The sequence below is a fragment of the Trichosurus vulpecula genome, chromosome 4 (assembly GCF_011100635.1).
Source record: "Trichosurus vulpecula isolate mTriVul1 chromosome 4, mTriVul1.pri, whole genome shotgun sequence".
Classification (NCBI taxonomy): Eukaryota; Metazoa; Chordata; class Mammalia; order Diprotodontia; family Phalangeridae; genus Trichosurus; species Trichosurus vulpecula.
This window is the reverse complement of record NC_050576.1, coordinates 423,177,249-423,188,826: the sequence shown is the minus strand read 5'-3', so window position 1 is coordinate 423,188,826 and position 11,578 is coordinate 423,177,249. Positions and strand designations below refer to the sequence as shown.

Here is an 11,578-nt window from a genome sequence, read left to right as displayed (position 1 = left end):
GATAAGGTTCTAAGTAAGGTTCTAGATACAGCAAGCAATAAACACATAAAAATAAAATTGAATATAACAGAAAAGAAAAGTTTGGTTACTTATGTCATTTCTAAATTAAACCATTGATAAGTTAGAGCAAAGGACAAAATCAGTACCAAATTAGAATAAGGATGACAGGAAGACATTGCATGCTCTGAACTAGTCTATTCAAATGAGCTATTGAAGCTGAAAATGAGAAAGAAATGTTATAAAGACATCGCTTCTGATAATCACTGTTTTCAATAGAAGTTTAACTGCCATGAAAGCAATTGCCATAAAGGAAAGCTCAACAAAAGAGCCCAGAAACCATTTTTGTTAAAAAACATAATCTCCTTGCCAAGTGAAGAGACATGGAAACCAAGGACAATAGTGTTTAAGAATATAAGCTAACTTGCAAAACATTGTGAAAGAGAATAGTAGAAGATTACAAAGCAGCATTGCCTCACAAATCTGTGAAAAGTGGTGGAAGCGAAAATGAGTCGGCCAAAACCAAGCCAAGCCCAATCATCCCAAGCCAAACCATCCAACAATATAGCAAATGTATTCTATGTACCAGGAACTGTGCTAAATGACTTAGAAAAATGAAAACCAGTCCCTGCCTTTAAGAAACTCCCATCCTCCTGGAAGAACTTTCACCAAAGAAGTTGTGTGCAGGAAAAACATTCTTTCAAAGACCGATTTTCTAAGAATAGTGTAATGAAAAGAGAACCACAGCATTTGATCTCTCAGAACAAAGGTAGTATATGAATTATTGGAAATCCCATATGGGACAAAAATAGGAAGTGAATCTGGACCAGGCCTAGTAACCATAGAAGAAATCTATGCTAGAGGCTGTTGTAAATTTTTTTTGAAGTTGTAGACTCAGTAGAGGAAAATATGGCTGGAAAATCTCTCCTCCAATGAGTTATCTCCCATGTAAACAAACATTAAGACTATGCAATACTCTTTAATAGATATAAAAGAGTAAATTTGTTCGATGATCCTCTGATTATTTCTATCAAGTGAAGGATAAAAGAAGGATATATATGTTCATCAAGGTATTCACCCCATCATAGAGAATATTCTTCTCCGAACAAAAGTGTTACCACATGAAATACTAAAAGATTCAGGAAGTCAGAGTGGGCGGTGGCCAGCAAGATGAAGATGAAAATGTTGAGCCGGAACCCAGACCATTATGTCTGGGAAACCAAGCTGGATCTACAGAGAGTTCCAAGAAACTATGATCCTGCATTGCATCCTTTTGAAGTTCCATGAGAATATACAAGAGCTCTAAATGCTGTCAAACTGGAGCAAGTATTTGCAAAACCATTCCTTGCTTCCCTGGATGGCCATAGAGATGGAGTAAATTGCATGGCAAAACAACCAAAGAGCTTGTCTACTGTGCTTTCTAGAGCCTGTGATGGAGAGGTGAGAATTTGGAATTTGACTAAACGAGAATGTATACGTACATTGCAAGCACATGAAGGTTTTGTACAAGGAATGTGTACCCACTTCTGTGGAACTTCTTTCTTTACGGGTGGTGATGACAAGACTGTGAAGCAGTGGAAAATGGATGGACCAGAATATGGAGAAGAGGAGGAACCTTTACATACAATATTAGGAAAGACAGTGTATACTGGAATTGATCATCATTGGAAAAAAAGATGTTTTTGCTACATGTGGGCAGCAGGTGGACATCTGGGATGAACAAAGAACCAGTCCTATTTGTTCAATGACTTGAGGTCTTTAACACTTGACAGTGTTAAATTTAACCCAATTTGTGCTTCTGACAGAAATATAGTCCTATATGATATGAGGAAAGCCACTCCTTTGAAGAAGGTCATCTTGGACGTGAGGACAAATACAATTTGTTGGAACCCCAATGGAAGCTTTTATTTTCACTGCAGCAAATGAAGATTATAACTCATATACATTTGATATGAGTTCTCTTGACAAACCTGTGAAGGTACATGTGGATCATGTATCTGCAGTCCTTGATGTGGATTACTCACCTACTGGGAAAGAATTTGTGTCTGCTAGTTTTGACAAATCCATTCGCATCTTCCCTATAGACAGAATTCATAGCAGAGAAGTATATCACACCAAGAGAATGCAGCATGTTATCTCTGTGAAATGGACATCTGACAACAAATACATTTTGTGTGGATCTGATGAAATGAATATTCGTCTCTGGAAAGCAAATGCTTCTGAAAAATTGGGTGTCCTTACCTCAAGAGAGAAGGCAGCCTTCAATTATAACCAGAAGTTGAAGGAGAAGTTTAAATACCATCCTTAGATAAGTCGAATAGCCTGACATCATCATTTACCTAAGACCATCTATAGCCAAACTAAGGAGCAGCACATCATGAAAGAAGCTCGTCAGAGGAAGGAAATGAATCGTATCAAGCATAGCAAACCTGGATCTATATCATTTGTGCCTGAGAAAAAGAAGCACATAGTGGCTGTCGTGAAATAACATTTGAGAGGTCTGCTGATTTTTGAGAATCACATAATCTTGGAGCTGAAAGAGACTTTTTAATAATCATCGCCCTCAGTGTCCTCATATTATACATGGGGATGTTGAGACTTAGAGAGGTGTGAAGTGACCTGCCCGGGTCATAAAGTAACAGAACGAAGACTAGAACCCCAGTTCTTCAGAATCCCAGTCTACTGCCTTTTCTATTATATCAAGCCATCTCATTCTTAGATTTGGAAAAGCACCTCTGTATTTGACTTCTTCTTTTATATATATATATTTTTGGAATGTGTTCCCAGAGTCATCTTAACTTAAAAGTTATTTGAAGACAGAACATGTCTTTTTGATAAAACTTTGTACATTCTTTCATAAATTCATAGATAGTACATACAATCCTGCAAAACTCAATAAATATTAATACTGAAAAAAAAAGATTCAGGAAGTCATCCCACATATTGGGTAGAATTTCTAGTTTCTAGGATCTATCTAGATTTTTCTAGTGTCTATGAGGCAAAACAAAGAATATCATGCACAAGAGACTTTACTAGGTCCTGGGAATGTAAACACGGATCAGGAAGCTAACCAATCAACAAGCATTCATTATGCATCTATTATATGTCGGGCATTGTGCTCAACAGTGGGGAGACAAAGAAAAAACTGAAACAATCTCTATTCTTAAGGAGCTTACATGGCATTAGGGAAGGCAATAAGCACAGATGTAAGTATATACAGAATAAATACAAAAGAAATCATAGGATTGTAGATTTATAGTTAGAAGGAACTCTAAAGGATCATTGATTCCAATCCCCTCATTTTCCAGATTATGAAAATGAGACCCAGAAAGGTTAAACAAGTTGCCCAAGGGTCACACAGCTAGGAAATATCCTAAGCAAAATTTGAACCCCCTCTTCCTGACTCCAATCCAGTGCTCTAAACATTATATCATATAAGATATGGTAGTTAGGCAGGAAGGGGTCAGAAAAGGCTTCATTTAAAAGGTGATTTTTCTAACTGTGTCTTGAATGAAGCAAAAGACTACGGGGGGAAGGTGTGGGCAGGACTCTAGACATGGAGCACAATCAATATAAAGTCACAGAGATGGGAAATGGAATGTAATTTGTGACAGAGAAGGCCACCTTACCTGGACTGTGACATATGGGAAAAGTAGCATGGTATAATGATACTAGAAAGTAAAATAGGGCCAAGTTTTGAAGACCTTTAAAAGTAAAATAAAAGAAAGAGAAAAGAAAACTTTACATTTCGTGCTAGAGGCAATAGGGAGTCACTGGAATTTATTGAGCACAACAGTGACATGGTCATATCTGTGTGAGATAAGATGCAGATCCTTCTTTTTAAGTTGAAAACAGTGTAATAAGAGAGATACTCAATAAAATGAAAACTCATTGACAGAATTTGTTGTTTTGTTAAATATATTATATATACTTGCCTGTGTGTATGTGTATATATACAGATATATGTGTGTATACATATGCATCCATGTCAGTACATGTCAGAGGCAAGTCTTAAACCCATGTCTTTCTCACCCTGAGACCACCTCTGAATCCACTTTTCCAGGCTAACTCTATGTGTACCTGCATGTGTATGTGTGTGTATATATATATATATATATACACACACACATACATATATATGTGTATATATATACACACACATATATAGTATGTGTATATATATGTTTGTATATATACATATATATGCTTATATATCTATATATGCATATATACATACACCCATAGTTAATAAAGTATTGCTTATAAATTTGTTTGAATGCTGACAATGCTATAACAGCAAGTTGCTGTTTTTAATTATTTATTCCTTTGCACAAATGCAGTTAAGCCATCAGGAACCCTAAATTCTGAAATTTATTAGGAAGAATTAGTTTCTGTCTTTGAACTGTTTGATTTTGGTTTTATGAAAGGTAGATAATTTGTTTATTAATAAGATGCAAGTTACTTCCTTAATGAACCTTTTTAATCAGTGATCTATCGGTTAATCAGTGTTAATCACTGTTTCATTACCAAACAGATTTCATGATGAGGTGGACAAGCTCACAGCTTTGACTAACTTAATGAGCAGACATCAGGTTTTCTGTGTTTTTTTTTCTTCAAAAGATTTCAAATGTGTAAAATGTGTAGTATTTTAAAACTGGGATGGAGCTGTCTTTATGCTACTAAAATGCTGCAGGAAGATACTAGAATGCATATTTAGATTACTAAAATCTAAATTTGTAATGGCAATGGTAAACATATGCTACTTTTCTAAGCTATAGTATGTGGGGCACTTATTCTTCCTCTCTCTTATATCCAAGAAGGGTATTTGGCTAGAATTATATCCATATAGTCCATGGGGTATGATGCTCTTTTAGGATTTTAGCATAGAACCACTGTCATTCAGCGTTTAAAGTAGTTCTAGCTCTGATTGGGAACATAACATTTAGCTTACTTTTAGCCAGTTTAGCTCTCTTCCACCAAACATGTATTGCACCAAAGAGAATTATAAATAACAAGCAAGTATAGTAATCAAAGGAATTACTAAAACTAAAATCCATTGGAAATTATGCAGACTAGTGTAGATGATAGAATACATAGATTAAATGGGTTCTTCTATTCAAGAGTGAAATGACAAAATCTCAGCTCAATCAAGAAAAGAAAAAAAACCTCACTCAAGAAGTCCATTCTTAACAGTCTCTGAGGGTGGTTAGAATGAAATGATGCATTGGGTCTTGCCTTGCAGAGGAGGTTTCCCATCTTTTCTTTTTATCTCTCCCTCTCTATTTCTGTCTAGTTTCCTCAGGTCTCTCTTCTACTAGGATTTATACATCCCAAACATATGCCATAAAAAGTGTCAAAATCAATCTAGAGTCTGTATCCTACACATATATAATAAAAAGGGCTATCTTTTGAGGAATCTTCAAGCCCATGTGCATGTGTATGCATGTATGTGTGTGTGTTTGTATGTATGTGTATAGGGTAGTGTTACATTAATACATATATAGGGTAGTGTTACATTAATATGATATGACAGTATAATATGACTGCTACAAAAAAAGCCAAACAAGAAAGTTTCTTAATATTGGGCTCAAGCCCAGCTGGGTGGTGGTTTTAACATTAATATGATATAACGGTGCAATGTGGCTACTAGAGAAAACACAAAAGCTTATGTTTCAATATAATTTATCTGTGATCTCATTGATGTGGGTACAACCTCTAATGGGATTACGTCAAAGACTCTGATCCAGCATATCTTCTTGTCTTATGTTATTCCTATCCATGTCTGCCCATAAAAACTCCTTAAAATGTCCAAGCAATGTTCAGGAGACCTTTCTATAGGTCTTTTATCTTTCCCTAAGTTCTAGTGACACTCTCCACTGGGTTGCCTATTTGTTATCCCTGATTCTGCCTATGTGATTGGTCCATTTTCTTATTTAAATTTAAATGTCCCAGATGATATATTTCATGCTACTTCTAATGGGTATATCATCTTTGGTAATATATTGAAGCTTGTTTATACCCACTAAGTATTAGTCCAATAAGATTGTCATCAGATTCTGAAGTGTAAAAATTGAATTGTAGGGATTCTGCAAAAGTTTCTTCAGGGAAAACTAGTACTTCTGGTGTGGGAGCCCCGGGGCCCTTTTCAGGGCTTCTTTCGCCCTTGCTACCCATTTAATTTATCCAACTCTCAACTGTGGCTCCAAGAAGCGATAGTATGCACAGTGGCCATACCTGGTAAACTGGTAAACCAGGTTAAGGCTAAAAGGTGGGGGTGTGTCTCAAACCCTTTGGTGAGTTGGGGGGGGGGGCAAGTCTGCCCCCAGTATATGAATATTTCCTTCATTGGAATGGATAGATGAGAACAATATGTTCCAACGGTCATAAAGGCATTTGAAGCAGGCATTGTGGAGTGCTTAGAGCTTGGCTAGACATTAAAGATGACAAGGTCATCCACTAAATCCTGAGCTATCACCAGTTGCCTTGACTTTGTCTTGCAACTACCCTCCAATGACTCTGGCAAAGAGAGTGAGGTTCATGACTTCAGCAGCTCTGCCCCACTTAAATCCAATTTATATGTTTTACCATTTTTACCTGTGGTAACAAGCAAGTGAAGAAGAAACAGGTGTGGATACACTGGGAGCTGTAATCAGAACCCTGCACACTGGAGGAGCAGGCCATAGAGTTGCCTTCTTACTGGACTGAAGCAGCAATGGGATTCAGCAGCCCCCTGGGTGTCAGAGTAGCCTTTTTTAAGGACCGTACTGCTCACCTCCTGGTGTGAAGAAGGGCTAGAAAAGATGTCCTAAAAGTTGTCTGCTTAGTCCAACCCTGGGCTGCTTACCATGACAGGTGGGAATCCCATCCTGCAGTTGAAACATAAAAATATCATACAGAAAGTTTTGCAAAGATTCCTCCACCCATCATTGGTACATGGAATGTGTTCACACTTATGGAAAACTTGAGATCCATAGACCTAAAAGATGAACAGCTGTTGTTGCAAGAGAACTTAGTAGATATCACATCCAAATAGCAGCCCTAAGTAAAACAAGACTGGCAAATGAAGGCCAGCTTAGTGAAGTCAGAGCTGGATATGCATTGTTTTTTCTTTTTCTGGAATGGTTGCAGTAAAGGGGAACACCATGAAACTGGTGTAGGTTTGGGGATCAAAAGTTCTCTAACCAATGAGCTTGTATGCCCACCAAAAGGATTAAATGACAGGCTCATGACAATGTAATTGCCACTTGCAGAAAAGCACCACCAACATCATTAGTACATATGCTCCCATTATGACAAACCCTGATGAGGTCAAAAAAAATTTTATGAAGACATGGAGGCCCTCATCATCTGTGTACTGAGAGAGAACAAGAGTAGGCACAGACTCCCAGACATGGCAGGGAATCCTTGGAGGAATGGAGTCAGAAAAAGCAAAAGCAATGGTCACTTACTGCTAAAGACTTGTGCATCGCATGTCCTTCCCATTACCAATACTGTCTTCTGTTTCCCCAAGTACAATAAAACTCCATGGATGAAACCTGGCAGTGGACATCAACATTTAATAGACTATGTCATTGTAAGGAGAAGAGACTGACAGGTTAGAGTGGTGGAGGTGATGTGTGGTGCAGACATGTGCTGCTAGCTAGATTGCTCATAGATTTATCCTTTCTAAGCTAAATATTCCCATTCCACAAAAGCAGCAGCACCAATGCACAAGCAGAGGAGAATGTCAACAGATTAGAGTGCTTCTCCCAGAGAAGCTAACTTGTTTGCTAACTTGGAGAGAAAGCTGAGCCAACATACAGTTGGCAACAGTGGAGCAGAAAAGGAGTGGGCAGCTTTCAGAGCTTTGATGTATAGCACTGCATTTAATCATCTGGACCAGAACACTCACAAACATCAAGACGGGTTTGACAAAAATGAGGGGAAAATTCAGAAGCTGCTAAACTAAAAAGATCACTCCACAGGGTTTACCAGCAGGATAGTTCATCCTTTTCTTAGAGGGCAGCATTGAGCTACATCAAAAGTAAAGTGCAAGCAAAGCTTAGACTCACAGGACTTGAGGCCACAGGCTCCCCACCCCTGGCTTAGAGGGTTGCAGGATTCTTGGCTCAGTAAGAAGGGAGATGAAATTCAGTTTTATGCTGATAGTAACAATCAAAAAACACTTTTATAATGCCCTGAGGGCTATTTATAGGCCAAAGACCTATGACGCATCTCAACTACTCAATGCTGATAAAGCCACATTGATTAGTGATAAAGACATTATCCTGGAGAGATGGGCTGAACACTTCTGTACTGTTCCCAATAGACTGTCATCAATCAATGCTGAAGCCATTGACCAAAAACCTTAGGTTGAAGTCAATTCCTCTTTAGCCAAACTTCCAACTGAAGAAGAGGTTTTGAATGCCCTTAGGCTCCTCTTATGTGGCAAAGCACCTGGTACTGATTGTATTCCAGCTGAGATCTGTAAGGCGGGGAGTCCACTGCTCTTACAAAAGCTGACAGAAATCTTTCAGGTTATACAGCAAGAAGAGGTTATTCCCCAGGAATTCAAAGATGCCTCCATTGTCCGTCTCTATAAAGGTAAAGGAAATAAATCATCTTGTGACAATCGGGGGGTAGGAATGGGGGCAGGGGAAAGTCTCTCTTAGGCATTGCTGGTGAGATTTTTGCTGGAGTCTTCCTTTATAAGCTAATCCTTCACCTAGAAGATGATCATCTACCTGACAGACAGTGTGGCTTCAGAAAGGGTGGAAGAACAGTTGATATGGTGTTTGCTGTCCAAAAACTCCAGAAGAAATGCTGGGAGCAGAATGGAGATTTGTGCACAATGTTCATTGATCTGACCAAGGCCTTTGAATCTGTGAGTCATGAGGACTTTTAGAAAATTATGTAAAATTTGGTTGTCTGGAGAAGGTCATCAGTATCATATATCAGTTTCACGATGACATATTTGCTTGGGTTCTGGATAATGGCTGATGCTCTTGCTTTTTCTCAGTCACCAGCGGAATGAAGCAAGGCTGTGTGCTTGCTCCCATGCTTTTTAGCATGATGTTTGCAGCCATGTTGTTGGGATACCTTTAATGGGGACAGAAACAGCATCAAGGTCCGATATTTTACTGACAGTAAATTATTTAACTTGAAAAGGCTCCAAGCCAAGACCAAAGTAGAGGGAGAGTTGGCACAGTGACTTTTTGTTAACAAATTACCTGAACTGCCAAGCATTCAAATTCTACTATAGAGAGTAAAACTCTGATGAGTTGGGCATGTTGTTCCAATGCCAAATGTACATTTGCCTAAAAGAACTTGCAAGAGCTGAGCACTCACATCAAAGTCAGAAGTGATACAAAGACACTCTCAAATTCTGTCTGAAGAACCTTGGAATCAACTGCATGACATGGAAGACACTGGCACAGGACTGCCTAGAATGTCATGTCTGTGCTCTATGAGAAAAGCAGAATTGCAGTAGCTCAAAAGAAATGTGAGTTGTAAGTTTAGAAACATCTCCACTTCAGAGGCTCATATGGACTATTTGTGTCTGACTTATGGTAGAGACTTCCAAGCTTGTGTTGGTCTGATCAGTCACAGTCAGACAATTGTGCCAAGTCTGCAACCTACTGCTGTCATTTTGGTTCTCTTTGAGAACAACAGACAACAACCAACCAACTAGATGATAAATGATAGCTAACAAACTAGATAGATAGCCCCTCCCCTCAAGGATATTGGATTATAATGGGGAAGACCCTTTATATATTTATAAAGAGGGCTGATAAATAGGAGAGGTAGGTAGCATGTTTTCAAGTTGACTGGGGAATGACATAGAGCAGGGCTGTCCAACCTTAGGTTTTTATTGAAACAATAGACAATATATTTTAATTTGCCATTTTAGTGAGAATTCTGTGGTAGCTCAGCTTCATTTACTAAAGCATTTATGTAAATTTCTATGCTTGTAGGTGGGCCACATAAATTGCACTGCGGGCAGCATTTTGGACAGTCCTGGGATAGAGGGTTATTTCAGGATAATATAAGTAAAAAGAAAAAAAAACACCTCATCTATCCAGAGTCCAAGGTTCTTATAGAATCAGGGGAGAAGAAGATGGTAATGATGCTGGAATGGAGCCAGCATGATGTAAAGATGGTTGGGTGACTGTTGTATGGAGGTTAAATCAAGTTCTTATAGGCTACTCCAGCAGAACACAAGCTCTAGCTGTTTCTTTTTTTAAAATTTTCAGTTAGTAAGCATTTCTTTTCTCTCCCTCCCACCTCCACCTTCCCATCGGAAGAGAAAGATTTATAAAACCCTTATAAAATGTATATATTCAAGCAAAACAAATTCTCCCATTAGCCATATCCAAAACTCTATTCCTCATTCTTCGTTGTTTCCAATACTTCTCTGACAGGAAGCATAATTTATCATTGGTCCTCTGAAGACATGGATGGTCACTGAACGGATCAGAAATGTCAAGTGTTTTAAAATTCTTTGTACTCATAATATGTTACTATTGTGTAAATTATAGTTCTGGATCTGTACACTTCAGTCTTCCCAGTTTTGTCTGAAAACATCTTATGATACAACAGTATTTCAATACAAAATACTCTGATTTGTTCAGTCATTCCCTAACTGATGGCCTCTTCATAGTTTTCAGTTATTTTCCACCAAAAAAAAGGACTACAATAAATATTTTTGTACCTATGGCTAGACTATTCTCTTTCCACTACATCATACAGCCTTGCACAGATCTTATCAAAGGACCCTTCTGGCAGAACAAAAAGCATGCTCTCCAACAGATGAGAATAATAGAACCTGGGGTAAGTGGGTGACAAAAATTGCAGACAAGTACTTGACTTCAGTGAATCTGTTTCAGCAAATTAAAGTGCAAGTAAAAACTTTTAGAGTAGATTTTTTTATGGAATGAAGTTAGGAAAAAAATGAGTTCAGTGGTGAAAAATGAGTGGAAATGAGAGAAGAGAAAGAATCATAAATACAAGTTGGAGAAACTACAGAGAACAAAGAGTAAATGATTGCTACCTTATTTAGAGAGTAAGGGTAGGACATCTAATTCGATTTAACTGACATTTATTAAATACATATAGATGGGGATCACTGCCTTATTGGCCAAAGGCAAATACAAAATTTAGTTAAGATGTGGTCCCTGCTCTCATAGAGATAATGGTCTAGTAACTATATAAATGACAAATATATACATAATTGTAGTACAGAAAAAGATGAAATAAGGATGTAAGAAAAGATAAATTGGGTCAAAAAGGATTCTTAAATTTGGGGAAAATAAAATCTTGCAATTTATATAAATTTTCCTAGCCTGACAGAATTATTTAACAAGGTAGTCTCGTAGAGTTAAAGTTTCTGCCAAATAGTTCATGAGAAATGTCATTAAAAAGTCAGTGGCTGACTCTGCTTTCTATTGATTATTCCAGATTGGGTTTATTTAGTGGCAAATGTGTTAATATTCATTTTCAGATTAGATAATACAAATAATATCTTTTGCCTCAGTGGGAAATTAAAAATTTGGAAACACCATTAAGCTGTCACAATTTAATAAATTGTGGAGCAGAGAATTTG

General features: G+C 37.7%; 1 pseudogene; it reads left to right on the top strand.

Annotated features, from left to right (window-relative positions):
• Nucleotides 1–1,167: 1,167 nt before the first annotated feature.
• Nucleotides 1,168–2,589, top strand: LOC118848156 (annotated as a pseudogene).
• The last annotated feature ends 8,989 nt before the right edge of the window (nt 2,590–11,578 follow it).